Genomic DNA, 19479 nt, shown 5'->3' with positions numbered 1-19479 from the left:
GGAGGGTACTACCATCCCGCAGTGTTGCAGGTGTTTTCATCTTTGTTTGATTGTCCATTTACATTACATTTTCCCTATTTTTCAGCTTACGGCGCCACCTAGTGGCCTGTCGCCGCGTCCCTTTTCGCCTGGCCTCGGACTGAGCCCCTGCACAGGTGTGCCGATTTGGGTGAAGGGATCTCACTCCTTCCTGGAGTTATAGCCATTCGAGCCACCTCGGACACGCCACCTTAGCACGTTTTGAGGTCCCCTCGCCAAGGTGAATGGAAATTTCCTCTATTTTTGGATGATTATTGACACTCAGACTCCAGAGAAGCTTTCTGTGCTTATTTGGGTGGGACTGGGCCAAATACCTGGCGCCAGGTTGCAAAAGAAGGTTTTCGACAAAATCCAAAATACCCGAAAATTTCGTCAGAGCGACGGGCCAATCTGAGACCTGCGTCTCGTTCGGCTCGAGCCAAGGATTCCGGTGACATAAGGCACGTGGCTCTGCGACCAACCGTTTGGGAGTTACGAGCGATGCCGTACTTTCCGTCGCTGCAGTTCCACCGTCAGGCCGATCGGGACAAGGCCCGGTGACGTTGCAGACAGGGGAGGGTACTACCATCCCGCAGTGTTGCAGGTGTTTTCATCTTTGTTTGATTGTCCATTTACATTACATTTTCCCTATTTTTCAGCTTACGGCGCCACCTAGTGGCCTGTCGCCGCGTCCCTTTTCGCCTGGCCTCGGACTGAGCCCCTGCACAGGTGTGCCGATTTGGGTGAAGGGATCTCACTCCTTCCTGGAGTTATAGCCATTCGAGCCACCTCGGACACGCCACCTTAGCACGTTTTGAGGTCCCCTCGCCAAGGTGAATGGAAATTTCCTCTATTTTTGGATGATTATTGACACTCAGACTCCAGAGAAGCTTTCTGTGCTTATTTGGGTGGGACTGGGCCAAATACCTGGCGCCAGGTTGCAAAAGAAGGTTTTCGACAAAATCCAAAATACCCGAAAATTTCGTCAGAGCGACGGGCCAATCTGAGACCTGCGTCTCGTTCGGCTCGAGCCAAGGATTCCGGTGACATAAGGCACGTGGCTCTGCGACCAACCGTTTGGGAGTTACGAGCCATGCCGTACTTTCCGTCAGGCCGATCGGGACGAGGCCCGGTGACGTTGTAGACAGGGGAGGGTACTACCCAGATAGCACACTTACGTCTGCAAGATGTCTGTTAAAGAACTGTTGATCTGGAAAGCATCTGCCATCTACAAACGTCTGACATACGCCTTTCAGATGTCAGTTTTATATACCTTCTAAATCATAAACATCTAAAAGACATCTAATTGACATCTATCTGACATCTAAAAGGCAGTGTTGGGGAGTAACTAGTTACATGTTACAGCATTACGTAATTTAATTACAAAATGAATGTAACTGTAATTAGTTACAGTTACGAAGAAAAAATTAGTAATTAAATTAAAGTTACTTATGAAATTTTTAACGATTACAAAGGCAATTACATTTGAATATTTACACACATCCACATACAGATTTCACTGATTTCTTTCCCAAATTGCACTGACTGTTCTGAGACATACGCCCTAATAATTTCCAGAATTTTAACAGAATTTTTTGTTTTTCCCAGTCCGCCCTTCCTGTAAATTAATGGCAAAAACATGCAGTTTCATTTAATACAAATAGGCCTACTGAAGCTTGCAGTGTTGTCAGCCTCTGCCGCCTCAATATAGGAGTACATGAGCACATAAACATCATTTCTAGAACTGCTCTGTGTCACGTCATGCATTTTACCTATCATATCATATACAAAGAGACAACAGTTTAAAAAAACACCAATGTTTCAGGAGTTTATTATACAGGAATGACACATGCTTATTAGATAACTGTATTTGAGTTGATGTATATGTTTTTATTTATTATTATTTAATTTTCACAAATTTAGAAAAGTAATCTAAAAGTACTCAAAAGTAATTAGTTACATTACTTTAATAAAGTAATTGAAAAAGTTATACTACTATAACATTTTAAACAGGGTAACTTGTAATCTGTAACCTATTACATTTCCAAAGTAACCTTCCAAACACTGCTAAAAGGAGACGTCCAATAGACGTATTGCAGATGAGCAAACAGCCTTAAAACTACATCTTGCAGATGTAAATTCATATGTCAAATAGACGTCTCCTAGATGTATGTGTGCTATCAGGGTACCATCCCCCAGCGTTTTTAGGTCTCCCAAAACTTACCAAAGCCGAGATGGGCATCGCCGTGTCCGGCTTCCTCCCTGCTGCGTCTTAGCAGCATCGCTTCTCGGCCTTTTGGCTAAGATCAAGTGTAGTATCTGTTTTTATCCTTTTTAAAGTGTTTTAAGTCAGATTTGTTTTTACTGCAAGAGTGTGCTCTGCCCTTTTTAAATAGTTACAGAAAGTTGGAGGAGATGTGGACCATGGGGCCCTCAATATGGAGTGGCTCCAACTTCAACAAGAATGACGGTGTCGCTATTTTAATCAACAATTCAAACATCACGGTGAAGGATAGCACTGTGGTGAGGGAAGGGCGGGCTCTTTTAGCAAACCTGACTTTTTTAGGGAGGGATTTTAAGGTTCTTAATGTGTATGGTTTTACAGAAAAAAATGACAGATATGAGCTTTTAGAAGACCTGCAGCCCCACATGTTAGGCAGGGCTCCCCTAATAGTAGCAGGGGATTTTAACTGTGTTTTATCCAAAACAGATAGGAAGAGAGTAGGAGAAGATTTTAAGGTCGATAAGACATCGGTTTTATTGCAAAATTTAGTCAAGGATTTTAAGTTAGTTGACTGTTTTAAACAATTGCATCAAAGAGAGGAGGGCTTCACCTGGTTCAGTGGTGATGGCACCAGAGCCTCTCGAATTGACTATGTTTTTACAAGGGACTGCCCGCCAACCGATGCAACATTGACCCCTCCCTTTTTTTCTGATCACATGATACTGTCTTGCACCCTTTCACTTTCCATGGGTGTGACGGTAGGAGGAGGGCTGTGGAAGCTGAACTGCTCCCTATTAGAGGATGAAGAAGTGGTTAGAGAGTATAGGGAGCAGTTCAGCCAATGGCAGACCCTCCAAGACTTTTATGATACACGTGCACAGTGGTGGGAAGTGGTTAAGGACCGGACAAGACAGTTTTTTAGAAATATAGGGAAAAGGAAAAAGAACAGGGAAAGAAGACACATGATGGGGCTGCAAAAAAGACTGCAGAGATATTTTAACCTTTTAAACAGTGGATTGGATTTTACAGAAGAGATAAAAGAAGTCAAGAAAGAAATGTCAGTTTTATTCGAAGTTCAGAGTAGGGGTGTTATTTTAAGATGTAAAGAAAGAGAAATAGAAGAAGGGGAGAAATGCACAAGATACTTTTTTTAAAAAATTATTACACGGGGTGGGTCAATCTCTGCTTTGAAGACTTTTACCGGGAGGGAAGCAAGCGGCACAAAAGAGATTTTAAATGAAACTGAAAACTTTTATAATAATTTATATAGTGCAAAAGAGGCTCATAATGGGGTTTTAGAGGAAGTTTTAACCTTTTTAAATAAAAAGGTAAAGAGCCCAGATGTGCTTTTATCCCAGGATTTTACAGTTTTAGAAATTCAGAAAGCTTTAAAACATTTTAAAAAAGGGAAGTCCCCTGGAATTGACGGACTTCCCTTTGAATTTTATCTGACTTTCTGGGACATTTTAGCACACAAACTGTTGACGGTTTTTAAAGAATTTGAGACTCTTGACAGACTTCCTGACAGCTTTAGAGTAGGGATAGTTTCATTATTACATAAGAAAGGAGACAAGACTGACTTGAAAAACTGGCGACCAATCACGCTTTTAAATTTTGATTGTAAACTTTTTAGTAAGATTTTAGCAACACGCATGTCGACTGTTTTAGAGGACGTGATCCACCCGGATCAAGCTTGTGCTGTGCCCGGAAGAAAGATAACAGACAACCTAGTGCTGATTAGAGACGCCATCTGTTACGCGAGAGACAGAAATATTCGGCTAGTAGTCCTAAATTTAGATTTTGAAAAAGCATTTGATCGAGTCTCGCACCAGTACCTCTTCCAGGTTCTGGAGAAAATGGGGTTTCCAAAGAGGTTTATAGCCTGGGTGGGACTGCTGTACAAGGGAATAGTCAGCAAAATTCTAATAAATGGGCATCTTTCCAAAGCTGTGAACATACACAGTGGTGTCCGTCAGGGATGTCCTTTATCTCCTCTTCTGTATGTGGCTTGCATCGAGCCACTGGCACAGATCTTGAGAAGGGACAAATGGATCAAAGGACTGGACGTTCCTGGGACGGGGGGACTGACGGCGACCTGTGTTTTATATATGGACGACGTAACTCTTTTAGCCACAGACGTTTTATCAATACGAAGAGCACTGGACTTGACTGACTGGTACGGTCGGGCCTCGGGCGCCAAACTCAATAGAAACAAGTCCGAGGCCCAGCTCTTCGGGCCGTGGGGAGACGTGGACACAGGAGGACTTGATTTGGTTTTTAAAGACAACGATTTTAAGATTTTAGGCGTTAAATTTGATAAAGACGGGGGTGGACGGGAAAACTGGACTGACTTGTTAGGGAAAGTTAGGAAAAGACTGGGGTTTTGGGGACTAAGACAGATGACGATGGAAGGCAAGGTTTTAATTTTTAAATCTGTGATTTTACCTCTGATTTTACTTGTCTGTTCTGTTTTTAGCCCCCCTCGGTGGTTCCTGGGGAAACTGGAGAGGGCGGTGTTTTACTTCCTGTGGGGGTCCAAGTGGGAGCGCCTGAAGAGGGAGACCATCAAGAAAAGGCCGGAGAACGGTGGAAAAGGCCTCCCAGACCCCCACCTGTTTTTAGGCAGCCGTTTCACCGCCCTGCACATTAGTTATGTCACGACCCCATCCAAAGAAAACAAGACGGCTGCAATGGCGCGATTTTGGATGGGGTCTTACCTACGAACACTGAAAATTTTACCAGTGGACTTGAAAACCCCAGTGTCTTTTAACTTGCCCAAAGAGTACAGTTTTATAAAAAAGTTTTTAAAGAAATACCTTTTAGAGAGTGAAGATGTCACCATTTTAACTCAACACAAGTCTCTCATCTCTGTTGTGCAGGACCGGGAACCGGTGAGTCCAGTTCCGGGCCTCACACCAAGTGAGGCCAAACAAGTTTGGCGGAACGCGGCTCACCCCGCTCTCCAGAACAGGCACAAGGACTTATCGTGGATGGTGGCTCATGAGATCCTCCCGGTCAGGGCGGTTATGCACTCCAGAGGCATGGCCAAAAACCCCATCTGCCCGCGGTCCGGCTGCAATTCCCCGGAGACCGTCCACCACCTGCTCTGGGAGTGCAGCACTGTGCGGGACCTGTGGGCCAAGACCGGCCCCCTGTATTTCCCGTGCCTACCAGCGGGTGGGGCCCAGTTCGGGTACCAGCTCGCCATCCTTGGGGTGGGCCGGGGCTTGAAGGACTTGACGGCACAGAAATTTACCTCGCTCTGGCTCACCCTCAACGTCATCAAGGATGCCATCTGGGCCACCAGAAACCTGCTGGTGGGGAAGCGCGTTACGGTAATCCTCCATGCATGCGAGCTAAAGGTAACATCAATGCTGCAGGGGTACCGGACGACGATATTCGGACGGGGGGGCCGGGGTCGCACGGAGAGGGTCCCGGCAGGCACCGACCCTGGCCGCCCGTAGATGCACCCTCACCACTCTGGCTACGGGAACAGCGGGCCAGCGGGCCGGAGGAGAGGGGATCTCCGCTGAGTCCATAAAGTAGCATCTCATGTCCCTGTTCTGGAGAGTGGGGTGATGACCCACTTGATAAGGACTCACCCCCGGTCTTGCACAATAGATGATTTTTAATTGGTGTTTTTTATTGTTTTATCATGAAAGAGGTTTTATTAACATATATATACGAGGCTTGTTTGCTTTTTTTAAATTTGTATTTTACTTTTGGAACTGACCGCACCTTTTAAACACACCTCAATAATGGACTTTTAAAAACAAGCAAAACACTGTGGTTTTAATCAAATGCTTTTTAACAATGATTGTTTCTTTCATTTTACCATGTGTATTTATTATATATTATATTGCTTGTTTTAATGTGTGATTAAAAAGAAAATGGTGTGTGAAAAAGAAAAAATGCAAATGGAAAAAATGTAAATGGTGACAATAAAACTTTTTCGAAAGAAAAAAAAATCTGTTCTTATCAGTTTAATATCTGATACGTCCCCCATCCGGGGACTACATATTAGTCCAAGAAGGCGGTTCACCCAGGGCGAGGCTTGTCCATTGCACTCCGGCCATGCTGACCCCTGCGAATTCCCCAAATGCGGGAATCTCGACTGCATAATTTATGGTAGTGGGGGACTGCGTTCGCGCTCTCCCCTGAAATTGTTGGTGAAACAAAGCAGAAGAGGTTTTTACAGTTTTTTATTTATTTTCCTTTCAGAATGGGGAGTTCTGTCACATGCGAGATATGTGTTGTGCGCCTGTGAAACAAAGTCACTTGCGCTCTTGAAAAATCGGACCCTGGTGGGTAGTTTAGTTCGAACATAGCGCAGACCTTACTTTGAAAGTAGATTGGACTGACTGCAGCCTAGCTGTAACTGTCTCCATGTTGTTTGGTTGTCCTTTTTTTCGATTCGTATTAATTTTGTTGTCGCTTACAGCGACACCTAGTGGCCTGTCGCCGCGCCCTTTTTCGCCTGGCCTCGGACTGAGCCCCTGCACAGGTGTGCCGATTTGGGTGAAGGGATCTCACTCCTTCCTGGAGTTATAGCCATTCGAGCCACCTCGGACACGCCACCTTAGCACGCTTTGAGGTCCCCTCGCCAAGGTGAATGGAAATTTCCTATTTTTTTGGATGATTATTGACAGTCAGACTCCAGAGAAGCTTTCTGTGCTGATTTGGGTGGGACTGGGCCAAATACCTGGCGCCAGGTTGCAAAAGAAGGTTTTCGACAAAATCCAAAATACCCGAAAATTTCGTCAGAGCGACGGGCCAATCTGAGACCTGCGTCTCGTTCGGCTCGAGCCAAGGATTCCGGTGACATAAGGCACGTGGCTCTGCGACCAACCGTTTGGGAGTTACGAGCGATGCCGTACTTTCCGTCGCTGCAGTTCCACCGTCAGGCCGATCGGGACAAGGCCCGGTGACGTTGCAGACAGGGGAGGGTACTACCATCCCGCAGTGTTGCAGGTGTTTTCATCTTTGTTTGATTGTCCATTTACATTACATTTTCCCTATTTTTCAGCTTACGGCGCCACCTAGTGGCCTGTCGCCGCGTCCCTTTTCGCCTGGCCTCGGACTGAGCCCCTGCACAGGTGTGCCGATTTGGGTGAAGGGATCTCACTCCTTCCTGGAGTTATAGCCATTCGAGCCACCTCGGACACGCCACCTTAGCACGTTTTGAGGTCCCCTCGCCAAGGTGAATGGAAATTTCCTCTATTTTTGGATGATTATTGACACTCAGACTCCAGAGAAGCTTTCTGTGCTGATTTGGGTGGGACTGGGCCAAATACCTGGCGCCAGGTTGCAAAAGAAGGTTTTCGACAAAATCCAAAATACCCGAAAATTTCGTCAGAGCGACGGGCCAATCTGAGACCTGCGTCTCGTTCGGCTCGAGCCAAGGATTCCGGTGACATAAGGCACGTGGCTCTGCGACCAACCGTTTGGGAGTTACGAGCCATGCCGTACTTTCCGTCAGGCCGATCGGGACGAGGCCCGGTGACGTTGTAGACAGGGGAGGGTACTACCCAGATAGCACACTTACGTCTGCAAGATGTCTGTTAAAGAACTGTTGATCTGGAAAGCATCTGCCATCTACAAACGTCTGACATACGCCTTTCAGATGTCAGTTTTATATACCTTCTAAATCATAAACATCTAAAAGACATCTAATTGACATCTATCTGACATCTAAAAGGCAGTGTTGGGGAGTAACTAGTTACATGTTACAGCATTACGTAATTTAATTACAAAATGAATGTAACTGTAATTAGTTACAGTTACGAAGAAAAAATTAGTAATTAAATTAAAGTTACTTATGAAATTTTTAACGATTACAAAGGCAATTACATTTGAATATTTACACACATCCACATACAGATTTCACTGATTTCTTTCCCAAATTGCACTGACTGTTCTGAGACATACGCCCTAATAATTTCCAGAATTTTAACAGAATTTTTTGTTTTTCCCAGTCCGCCCTTCCTGTAAATTAATGGCAAAAACATGCAGTTTCATTTAATACAAATAGGCCTTCTGAAGCTTGCAGTGTTGTCAGCCTCTGCCGCCTCAATATAGGAGTACATGAGCACATAAACATCATTTCTAGAACTGCTCTGTGTCACGTCATGCATTTTACCTATCATATCATATACAAAGAGACAACAGTTTAAAAAAACACCAATGTTTCAGGAGTTTATTATACAGGAATGACACATGCTTATTAGATAACTGTATTTGAGTTGATGTATATGTTTTTATTTATTATTATTTAATTTTCACAAATTTAGAAAAGTAATCTAAAAGTACTCAAAAGTAATTAGTTACATTACTTTAATAAAGTAATTGAAAAAGTTATACTACTATAACATTTTAAACAGGGTAACTTGTAATCTGTAACCTATTACATTTCCAAAGTAACCTTCCAAACACTGCTAAAAGGAGACGTCCAATAGACGTATTGCAGATGAGCAAACAGCCTTAAAACTACATCTTGCAGATGTAAATTCATATGTCAAATAGACGTCTCCTAGATGTATGTGTGCTATCAGGGTACCATCCCCCAGCGTTTTTAGGTCTCCCAAAACTTACCAAAGCCGAGATGGGCATCGCCGTGTCCGGCTTCCTCCCTGCTGCGTCTTAGCAGCATCGCTTCTCGGCCTTTTGGCTAAGATCAAGTGTAGTATCTGTTCTTATCAGTTTAATATCTGATACGTCCCCCATCCGGGGACTACATATTAAATGGATTTTTAGATCACGGAGCTGGAGCCGGGGCTTGCTCCGTCCACTCCATGCATCGGCCTGGTATTGCAGTGTCTCCAGGAACGGTGTGCTTTCCCTTTTTGGGGATTGCCATTTATTGTGTCGAATAGCAGAACAAGGAATGAGAGCTGCCATTGCAGATGCTGTGGTTTATTGCAAACTTTTTTCCTGATGTGTCCACCTGGGGTCTTGGACTCTTCCACTAACGATGCACCCACCTGAGGTCTTGAAGTCTTTCACAGACGAGGTGACGCATCGAATCAGGTGTGTTTGTTTAAAGAGAGTCATCTAAAACTGGCGTTGGGAAGCACCGGCCCATGAGCTTGGCAGTTTCCAGGCCAGTAACGGAAGGCACCCGTCCTTCCTTTCCTGGAGGGGGGGCGGAGGGGGCTAACCGTTGGTGAGGATGGTAGAGATGCAAATCACACCTCTGGCTGACCGCCTGGGCCTACATACTTACCTGGCAGGGGAGACACCATGATCAAGAAGGCGGTTCACCCAGGGCGAGGCTTGTCCATTGCACTCCGGCCATGCTGACCCCTGCGAATTCCCCAAATGCGGGAATCTCGACTGCATAATTTATGGTAGTGGGGGACTGCGTTCGCGCTCTCCCCTGAAATTGTTGGTGAAACAAAGCAGAAGAGGTTTTTACAGTTTTTTATTTATTTTCCTTTCAGAATGGGGAGTTCTGTCACATGCGAGATATGTGTTGTGCGCCTGTGAAACAAAGTCACTTGCGCTCTTGAAAAATCGGACCCTGGTGGGTAGTTTAGTTCGAACATAGCGCAGACCTTACTTTGAAAGTAGATTGGACTGACTGCAGCCTAGCTGTAACTGTCTCCATGTTGTTTGGTTGTCCTTTTTTTCGATTCGTATTAATTTTGTTGTCGCTTACAGCGACACCTAGTGGCCTGTCGCCGCGCCCTTTTTCGCCTGGCCTCGGACTGAGCCCCTGCACAGGTGTGCCGATTTGGGTGAAGGGATCTCACTCCTTCCTGGAGTTATAGCCATTCGAGCCACCTCGGACACGCCACCTTAGCACGCTTTGAGGTCCCCTCGCCAAGGTGAATGGAAATTTCCTATTTTTTTGGATGATTATTGACAGTCAGACTCCAGAGAAGCTTTCTGTGCTGATTTGGGTGGGACTGGGCCAAATACCTGGCGCCAGGTTGCAAAAGAAGGTTTTCGACAAAATCCAAAATACCCGAAAATTTCGTCAGAGCGACGGGCCAATCTGAGACCTGCGTCTCGTTCGGCTCGAGCCAAGGATTCCGGTGACATAAGGCACGTGGCTCTGCGACCAACCGTTTGGGAGTTACGAGCGATGCCGTACTTTCCGTCGCTGCAGTTCCACCGTCAGGCCGATCGGGACAAGGCCCGGTGACGTTGCAGACAGGGGAGGGTACTACCATCCCGCAGTGTTGCAGGTGTTTTCATCTTTGTTTGATTGTCCATTTACATTACATTTTCCCTATTTTTCAGCTTACGGCGCCACCTAGTGGCCTGTCGCCGCGTCCCTTTTCGCCTGGCCTCGGACTGAGCCCCTGCACAGGTGTGCCGATTTGGGTGAAGGGATCTCACTCCTTCCTGGAGTTATAGCCATTCGAGCCACCTCGGACACGCCACCTTAGCACGTTTTGAGGTCCCCTCGCCAAGGTGAATGGAAATTTCCTCTATTTTTGGATGATTATTGACACTCAGACTCCAGAGAAGCTTTCTGTGCTGATTTGGGTGGGACTGGGCCAAATACCTGGCGCCAGGTTGCAAAAGAAGGTTTTCGACAAAATCCAAAATACCCGAAAATTTCGTCAGAGCGACGGGCCAATCTGAGACCTGCGTCTCGTTCGGCTCGAGCCAAGGATTCCGGTGACATAAGGCACGTGGCTCTGCGACCAACCGTTTGGGAGTTACGAGCCATGCCGTACTTTCCGTCAGGCCGATCGGGACGAGGCCCGGTGACGTTGTAGACAGGGGAGGGTACTACCCAGATAGCACACTTACGTCTGCAAGATGTCTGTTAAAGAACTGTTGATCTGGAAAGCATCTGCCATCTACAAACGTCTGACATACGCCTTTCAGATGTCAGTTTTATATACCTTCTAAATCATAAACATCTAAAAGACATCTAATTGACATCTATCTGACATCTAAAAGGCAGTGTTGGGGAGTAACTAGTTACATGTTACAGCATTACGTAATTTAATTACAAAATGAATGTAACTGTAATTAGTTACAGTTACGAAGAAAAAATTAGTAATTAAATTAAAGTTACTTATGAAATTTTTAACGATTACAAAGGCAATTACATTTGAATATTTACACACATCCACATACAGATTTCACTGATTTCTTTCCCAAATTGCACTGACTGTTCTGAGACATACGCCCTAATAATTTCCAGAATTTTAACAGAATTTTTTGTTTTTCCCAGTCCGCCCTTCCTGTAAATTAATGGCAAAAACATGCAGTTTCATTTAATACAAATAGGCCTTCTGAAGCTTGCAGTGTTGTCAGCCTCTGCCGCCTCAATATAGGAGTACATGAGCACATAAACATCATTTCTAGAACTGCTCTGTGTCACGTCATGCATTTTACCTATCATATCATATACAAAGAGACAACAGTTTAAAAAAACACCAATGTTTCAGGAGTTTATTATACAGGAATGACACATGCTTATTAGATAACTGTATTTGAGTTGATGTATATGTTTTTATTTATTATTATTTAATTTTCACAAATTTAGAAAAGTAATCTAAAAGTACTCAAAAGTAATTAGTTACATTACTTTAATAAAGTAATTGAAAAAGTTATACTACTATAACATTTTAAACAGGGTAACTTGTAATCTGTAACCTATTACATTTCCAAAGTAACCTTCCAAACACTGCTAAAAGGAGACGTCCAATAGACGTATTGCAGATGAGCAAACAGCCTTAAAACTACATCTTGCAGATGTAAATTCATATGTCAAATAGACGTCTCCTAGATGTATGTGTGCTATCAGGGTACCATCCCCCAGCGTTTTTAGGTCTCCCAAAACTTACCAAAGCCGAGATGGGCATCGCCGTGTCCGGCTTCCTCCCTGCTGCGTCTTAGCAGCATCGCTTCTCGGCCTTTTGGCTAAGATCAAGTGTAGTATCTGTTCTTATCAGTTTAATATCTGATACGTCCCCCATCCGGGGACTACATATTAAATGGATTTTTAGATCACGGAGCTGGAGCCGGGGCTTGCTCCGTCCACTCCATGCATCGGCCTGGTATTGCAGTGTCTCCAGGAACGGTGTGCTTTCCCTTTTTGGGGATTGCCATTTATTGTGTCGAATAGCAGAACAAGGAATGAGAGCTGCCATTGCAGATGCTGTGGTTTATTGCAAACTTTTTTCCTGATGTGTCCACCTGGGGTCTTGGACTCTTCCACTAACGATGCACCCACCTGAGGTCTTGAAGTCTTTCACAGACGAGGTGACGCATCGAATCAGGTGTGTTTGTTTACAGAGAGTCATCTAAAACTGGCGTTGGGAAGCACCGGCCCATGAGCTTGGCAGTTTCCAGGCCAGTAACGGAAGGCACCCGTCCTTCCTTTCCTGGAGGGGGGGCGGAGGGGGCTAACCGTTGGTGAGGATGGTAGAGATGCAAATCACACCTCTGGCTGACCGCCTGGGCCTACATACTTACCTGGCAGGGGAGACACCATGATCAAGAAGGCGGTTCACCCAGGGCGAGGCTTGTCCATTGCACTCCGGCCATGCTGACCCCTGCGAATTCCCCAAATGCGGGAATCTCGACTGCATAATTTATGGTAGTGGGGGACTGCGTTCGCGCTCTCCCCTGAAATTGTTGGTGAAACAAAGCAGAAGAGGTTTTTACAGTTTTTTATTTATTTTCCTTTCAGAATGGGGAGTTCTGTCACATGCGAGATATGTGTTGTGCGCCTGTGAAACAAAGTCACTTGCGCTCTTGAAAAATCGGACCCTGGTGGGTAGTTTAGTTCGAACATAGCGCAGACCTTACTTTGAAAGTAGATTGGACTGACTGCAGCCTAGCTGTAACTGTCTCCATGTTGTTTGGTTGTCCTTTTTTTCGATTCGTATTAATTTTGTTGTCGCTTACAGCGACACCTAGTGGCCTGTCGCCGCGCCCTTTTTCGCCTGGCCTCGGACTGAGCCCCTGCACAGGTGTGCCGATTTGGGTGAAGGGATCTCACTCCTTCCTGGAGTTATAGCCATTCGAGCCACCTCGGACACGCCACCTTAGCACGCTTTGAGGTCCCCTCGCCAAGGTGAATGGAAATTTCCTATTTTTTTGGATGATTATTGACAGTCAGACTCCAGAGAAGCTTTCTGTGCTGATTTGGGTGGGACTGGGCCAAATACCTGGCGCCAGGTTGCAAAAGAAGGTTTTCGACAAAATCCAAAATACCCGAAAATTTCGTCAGAGCGACGGGCCAATCTGAGACCTGCGTCTCGTTCGGCTCGAGCCAAGGATTCCGGTGACATAAGGCACGTGGCTCTGCGACCAACCGTTTGGGAGTTACGAGCGATGCCGTACTTTCCGTCGCTGCAGTTCCACCGTCAGGCCGATCGGGACAAGGCCCGGTGACGTTGCAGACAGGGGAGGGTACTACCATCCCGCAGTGTTGCAGGTGTTTTCATCTTTGTTTGATTGTCCATTTACATTACATTTTCCCTATTTTTCAGCTTACGGCGCCACCTAGTGGCCTGTCGCCGCGTCCCTTTTCGCCTGGCCTCGGACTGAGCCCCTGCACAGGTGTGCCGATTTGGGTGAAGGGATCTCACTCCTTCCTGGAGTTATAGCCATTCGAGCCACCTCGGACACGCCACCTTAGCACGTTTTGAGGTCCCCTCGCCAAGGTGAATGGAAATTTCCTCTATTTTTGGATGATTATTGACACTCAGACTCCAGAGAAGCTTTCTGTGCTGATTTGGGTGGGACTGGGCCAAATACCTGGCGCCAGGTTGCAAAAGAAGGTTTTCGACAAAATCCAAAATACCCGAAAATTTCGTCAGAGCGACGGGCCAATCTGAGACCTGCGTCTCGTTCGGCTCGAGCCAAGGATTCCGGTGACATAAGGCACGTGGCTCTGCGACCAACCGTTTGGGAGTTACGAGCCATGCCGTACTTTCCGTCAGGCCGATCGGGACGAGGCCCGGTGACGTTGTAGACAGGGGAGGGTACTACCCAGATAGCACACTTACGTCTGCAAGATGTCTGTTAAAGAACTGTTGATCTGGAAAGCATCTGCCATCTACAAACGTCTGACATACGCCTTTCAGATGTCAGTTTTATATACCTTCTAAATCATAAACATCTAAAAGACATCTAATTGACATCTATCTGACATCTAAAAGGCAGTGTTGGGGAGTAACTAGTTACATGTTACAGCATTACGTAATTTAATTACAAAATGAATGTAACTGTAATTAGTTACAGTTACGAAGAAAAAATTAGTAATTAAATTAAAGTTACTTATGAAATTTTTAACGATTACAAAGGCAATTACATTTGAATATTTACACACATCCACATACAGATTTCACTGATTTCTTTCCCAAATTGCACTGACTGTTCTGAGACATACGCCCTAATAATTTCCAGAATTTTAACAGAATTTTTTGTTTTTCCCAGTCCGCCCTTCCTGTAAATTAATGGCAAAAACATGCAGTTTCATTTAATACAAATAGGCCTTCTGAAGCTTGCAGTGTTGTCAGCCTCTGCCGCCTCAATATAGGAGTACATGAGCACATAAACATCATTTCTAGAACTGCTCTGTGTCACGTCATGCATTTTACCTATCATATCATATACAAAGAGACAACAGTTTAAAAAAACACCAATGTTTCAGGAGTTTATTATACAGGAATGACACATGCTTATTAGATAACTGTATTTGAGTTGATGTATATGTTTTTATTTATTATTATTTAATTTTCACAAATTTAGAAAAGTAATCTAAAAGTACTCAAAAGTAATTAGTTACATTACTTTAATAAAGTAATTGAAAAAGTTATACTACTATAACATTTTAAACAGGGTAACTTGTAATCTGTAACCTATTACATTTCCAAAGTAACCTTCCAAACACTGCTAAAAGGAGACGTCCAATAGACGTATTGCAGATGAGCAAACAGCCTTAAAACTACATCTTGCAGATGTAAATTCATATGTCAAATAGACGTCTCCTAGATGTATGTGTGCTATCAGGGTACCATCCCCCAGCGTTTTTAGGTCTCCCAAAACTTACCAAAGCCGAGATGGGCATCGCCGTGTCCGGCTTCCTCCCTGCTGCGTCTTAGCAGCATCGCTTCTCGGCCTTTTGGCTAAGATCAAGTGTAGTATCTGTTCTTATCAGTTTAATATCTGATACGTCCCCCATCCGGGGACTACATATTAAATGGATTTTTAGATCACGGAGCTGGAGCCGGGGCTTGCTCCGTCCACTCCATGCATCGGCCTGGTATTGCAGTGTCTCCAGGAACGGTGTGCTTTCCCTTTTTGGGGATTGCCATTTATTGTGTCGAATAGCAGAACAAGGAATGAGAGCTGCCATTGCAGATGCTGTGGTTTATTGCAAACTTTTTTCCTGATGTGTCCACCTGGGGTCTTGGACTCTTCCACTAACGATGCACCCACCTGAGGTCTTGAAGTCTTTCACAGACGAGGTGACGCATCGAATCAGGTGTGTTTGTTTAAAGAGAGTCATCTAAAACTGGCGTTGGGAAGCACCGGCCCATGAGCTTGGCAGTTTCCAGGCCAGTAACGGAAGGCACCCGTCCTTCCTTTCCTGGAGGGGGGGCGGAGGGGGCTAACCGTTGGTGAGGATGGTAGAGATGCAAATCACACCTCTGGCTGACCGCCTGGGCCTACATACTTACCTGGCAGGGGAGACACCATGATCAAGAAGGCGGTTCACCCAGGGCGAGGCTTGTCCATTGCACTCCGGCCATGCTGACCCCTGCGAATTCCCCAAATGCGGGAATCTCGACTGCATAATTTATGGTAGTGGGGGACTGCGTTCGCGCTCTCCCCTGAAATTGTTGGTGAAACAAAGCAGAAGAGGTTTTTACAGTTTTTTATTTATTTTCCTTTCAGAATGGGGAGTTCTGTCACATGCGAGATATGTGTTGTGCGCCTGTGAAACAAAGTCACTTGCGCTCTTGAAAAATCGGACCCTGGTGGGTAGTTTAGTTCGAACATAGCGCAGACCTTACTTTGAAAGTAGATTGGACTGACTGCAGCCTAGCTGTAACTGTCTCCATGTTGTTTGGTTGTCCTTTTTTTCGATTCGTATTAATTTTGTTGTCGCTTACAGCGACACCTAGTGGCCTGTCGCCGCGCCCTTTTTCGCCTGGCCTCGGACTGAGCCCCTGCACAGGTGTGCCGATTTGGGTGAAGGGATCTCACTCCTTCCTGGAGTTATAGCCATTCGAGCCACCTCGGACACGCCACCTTAGCACGCTTTGAGGTCCCCTCGCCAAGGTGAATGGAAATTTCCTATTTTTTTGGATGATTATTGACAGTCAGACTCCAGAGAAGCTTTCTGTGCTGATTTGGGTGGGACTGGGCCAAATACCTGGCGCCAGGTTGCAAAAGAAGGTTTTCGACAAAATCCAAAATACCCGAAAATTTCGTCAGAGCGACGGGCCAATCTGAGACCTGCGTCTCGTTCGGCTCGAGCCAAGGATTCCGGTGACATAAGGCACGTGGCTCTGCGACCAACCGTTTGGGAGTTACGAGCGATGCCGTACTTTCCGTCGCTGCAGTTCCACCGTCAGGCCGATCGGGACAAGGCCCGGTGACGTTGCAGACAGGGGAGGGTACTACCATCCCGCAGTGTTGCAGGTGTTTTCATCTTTGTTTGATTGTCCATTTACATTACATTTTCCCTATTTTTCAGCTTACGGCGCCACCTAGTGGCCTGTCGCCGCGTCCCTTTTCGCCTGGCCTCGGACTGAGCCCCTGCACAGGTGTGCCGATTTGGGTGAAGGGATCTCACTCCTTCCTGGAGTTATAGCCATTCGAGCCACCTCGGACACGCCACCTTAGCACGTTTTGAGGTCCCCTCGCCAAGGTGAATGGAAATTTCCTCTATTTTTGGATGATTATTGACACTCAGACTCCAGAGAAGCTTTCTGTGCTGATTTGGGTGGGACTGGGCCAAATACCTGGCGCCAGGTTGCAAAAGAAGGTTTTCGACAAAATCCAAAATACCCGAAAATTTCGTCAGAGCGACGGGCCAATCTGAGACCTGCGTCTCGTTCGGCTCGAGCCAAGGATTCCGGTGACATAAGGCACGTGGCTCTGCGACCAACCGTTTGGGAGTTACGAGCCATGCCGTACTTTCCGTCAGGCCGATCGGGACGAGGCCCGGTGACGTTGTAGACAGGGGAGGGTACTACCCAGATAGCACACTTACGTCTGCAAGATGTCTGTTAAAGAACTGTTGATCTGGAAAGCATCTGCCATCTACAAACGTCTGACATACGCCTTTCAGATGTCAGTTTTATATACCTTCTAAATCATAAACATCTAAAAGACATCTAATTGACATCTATCTGACATCTAAAAGGCAGTGTTGGGGAGTAACTAGTTACATGTTACAGCATTACGTAATTTAATTACAAAATGAATGTAACTGTAATTAGTTACAGTTACGAAGAAAAAATTAGTAATTAAATTAAAGTTACTTATGAAATTTTTAACGATTACAAAGGCAATTACATTTGAATATTTACACACATCCACATACAGATTTCACTGATTTCTTTCCCAAATTGCACTGACTGTTCTGAGACATACGCCCTAATAATTTCCAGAATTTTAACAGAATTTTTTGTTTTTCCCAGTCCGCCCTTCCTGTAAATTAATGGCAAAAACATGCAGTTTCATTTAATACAAATAGGCCTTCTGAAGCTTGCAGTGTTGTCAGCCTCTGCCGCCTCAATATAGGAGTACATGAGCACATAAACATCATTTCTAGAACTGCTCTGTGTCACGTCATGCATTTTACCTATCATATCATATACAAAGAGACAACAGTTTAAAAAAACACCAATGTTTCAGGAGTTTATTATACAGGAATGACACATGCTTATTAGATAACTGTATTTGAGTTGATGTATATGTTTTTATTTATTATTATTTAATTTTCACAAATTTAGAAAAGTAATCTAAAAGTACTCAAAAGTAATTAGTTACATTACTTTAATAAAGTAATTGAAAAAGTTATACTACTATAACATTTTAAACAGGGTAACTTGTAATCTGTAACCTATTACATTTCCAAAGTAACCTTCCAAACACTGCTAAAAGGAGACGTCCAATAGACGTATTGCAGATGAGCAAACAGCCTTAAAACTACATCTTGCAGATGTAAATTCATATGTCAAATAGACGTCTCCTAGATGTATGTGTGCTATCAGGGTACCATCCCCCAGCGTTTTTAGGTCTCCCAAAACTTACCAAAGCCGAGATGGGCATCGCCGTGTCCGGCTTCCTCCCTGCTGCGTCTTAGCAGCATCGCTTCTCGGCCTTTTGGCTAAGATCAAGTGTAGTATCTGTTCTTATCAGTTTAATATCTGATACGTCCCCCATCCGGGGACTACATATTAAATGGATTTTTAGATCACGGAGCTGGAGCCGGGGCTTGCTCCGTCCACTCCATGCATCGGCCTGGTATTGCAGTGTCTCCAGGAACGGTGTGCTTTCCCTTTTTGGGGATTGCCATTTATTGTGTCGAATAGCAGAACAAGGAATGAGAGCTGCCATTGCAGATGCTGTGGTTTATTGCAAACTTTTTTCCTGATGTGTCCACCTGGGGTCTTGGACTCTTCCACTAACGATGCACCCACCTGAGGTCTTGAAGTCTTTCACAGACGAGGTGACGCATCGAATCAGGTGTGTTTGTTTACAGAGAGTCATCTAAAACTGGCGTTGGGAAGCACCGGCCCATGAGCTTGGCAGTTTCCAGGCCAGTAACGGAAGGCACCCGTCCTTCCTTTCCTGGAGGGGGGGCGGAGGGGGCTAACCGTTGGTGAGGATGGTAGAGATGCAAATCACACCTCTGGCTGACCGCCTGGGCCTACATACTTACCTGGCAGGGGAGACACCATGATCAAGAAGGCGGTTCACCCAGGGCGAGGCTTGTCCATTGCACTCCGGCCATGCTGACCCCTGCGAATTCCCCAAATGCGGGAATCTCGACTGCATAATTTATGGTAGTGGGGGACTGCGTTCGCGCTCTCCCCTGAAATTGTTGGTGAAACAAAGCAGAAGAGGTTTTTACAGTTTTTTATTTATTTTCCTTTCAGAATGGGGAGTTCTGTCACATGCGAGATATGTGTTGTGCGCCTGTGAAACAAAGTCACTTGCGCTCTTGAAAAATCGGACCCTGGTGGGTAGTTTAGTTCGAACATAGCGCAGACCTTACTTTGAAAGTAGATTGGACTGACTGC

At 45.3% G+C, this 19479-nt stretch overlaps 1 protein-coding gene, 9 non-coding genes and 1 pseudogene across 11 annotated transcripts in view; all 11 read left to right on the top strand.

Moving 5' to 3' along the window:
- The window catches only part of LOC127944870 (uncharacterized), a 61673-nt gene that overhangs the window by 16660 nt on the left and 25534 nt on the right, over positions 1 to 19479 (top strand). The gene's annotated exons all lie outside the window — the stretch shown is intronic.
- On the top strand, positions 2299 to 2476 carry LOC127945666 (uncharacterized; annotated as a pseudogene).
- Positions 6236 to 6402, top strand: LOC127945415 (U1 spliceosomal RNA). Its single transcript, XR_008150749.1, has one exon. It is a non-coding gene; the product is annotated as a U1 spliceosomal RNA (small nuclear RNA).
- Positions 8890 to 9080, top strand: LOC127945546 (U2 spliceosomal RNA). The gene has a single exon (XR_008150876.1). It is a non-coding gene; the product is annotated as a U2 spliceosomal RNA (small nuclear RNA).
- LOC127945312 (U1 spliceosomal RNA) lies at positions 9457 to 9620 on the top strand. The gene has a single exon (XR_008150650.1). It is a non-coding gene; the product is annotated as a U1 spliceosomal RNA (small nuclear RNA).
- Positions 12108 to 12298, top strand: LOC127945545 (U2 spliceosomal RNA). Its single transcript, XR_008150875.1, has one exon. It is a non-coding gene; the product is annotated as a U2 spliceosomal RNA (small nuclear RNA).
- Positions 12675 to 12838, top strand: LOC127945311 (U1 spliceosomal RNA). The gene has a single exon (XR_008150649.1). It is a non-coding gene; the product is annotated as a U1 spliceosomal RNA (small nuclear RNA).
- LOC127945544 (U2 spliceosomal RNA) lies at positions 15326 to 15516 on the top strand. Its single transcript, XR_008150874.1, has one exon. It is a non-coding gene; the product is annotated as a U2 spliceosomal RNA (small nuclear RNA).
- On the top strand, positions 15893 to 16056 carry LOC127945309 (U1 spliceosomal RNA). Its single transcript, XR_008150648.1, has one exon. It is a non-coding gene; the product is annotated as a U1 spliceosomal RNA (small nuclear RNA).
- On the top strand, positions 18544 to 18734 carry LOC127945543 (U2 spliceosomal RNA). The gene has a single exon (XR_008150872.1). It is a non-coding gene; the product is annotated as a U2 spliceosomal RNA (small nuclear RNA).
- Positions 19111 to 19274, top strand: LOC127945308 (U1 spliceosomal RNA). Its single transcript, XR_008150647.1, has one exon. It is a non-coding gene; the product is annotated as a U1 spliceosomal RNA (small nuclear RNA).

This window comes from Carassius gibelio, chromosome A23 (genome assembly GCF_023724105.1).
Source record: "Carassius gibelio isolate Cgi1373 ecotype wild population from Czech Republic chromosome A23, carGib1.2-hapl.c, whole genome shotgun sequence".
Taxonomy (NCBI): Eukaryota; Metazoa; Chordata; class Actinopteri; order Cypriniformes; family Cyprinidae; genus Carassius; species Carassius gibelio.
Note: the sequence above shows the minus strand (reverse complement) of the source record. Positions and strands in the feature narration are given on the sequence as shown.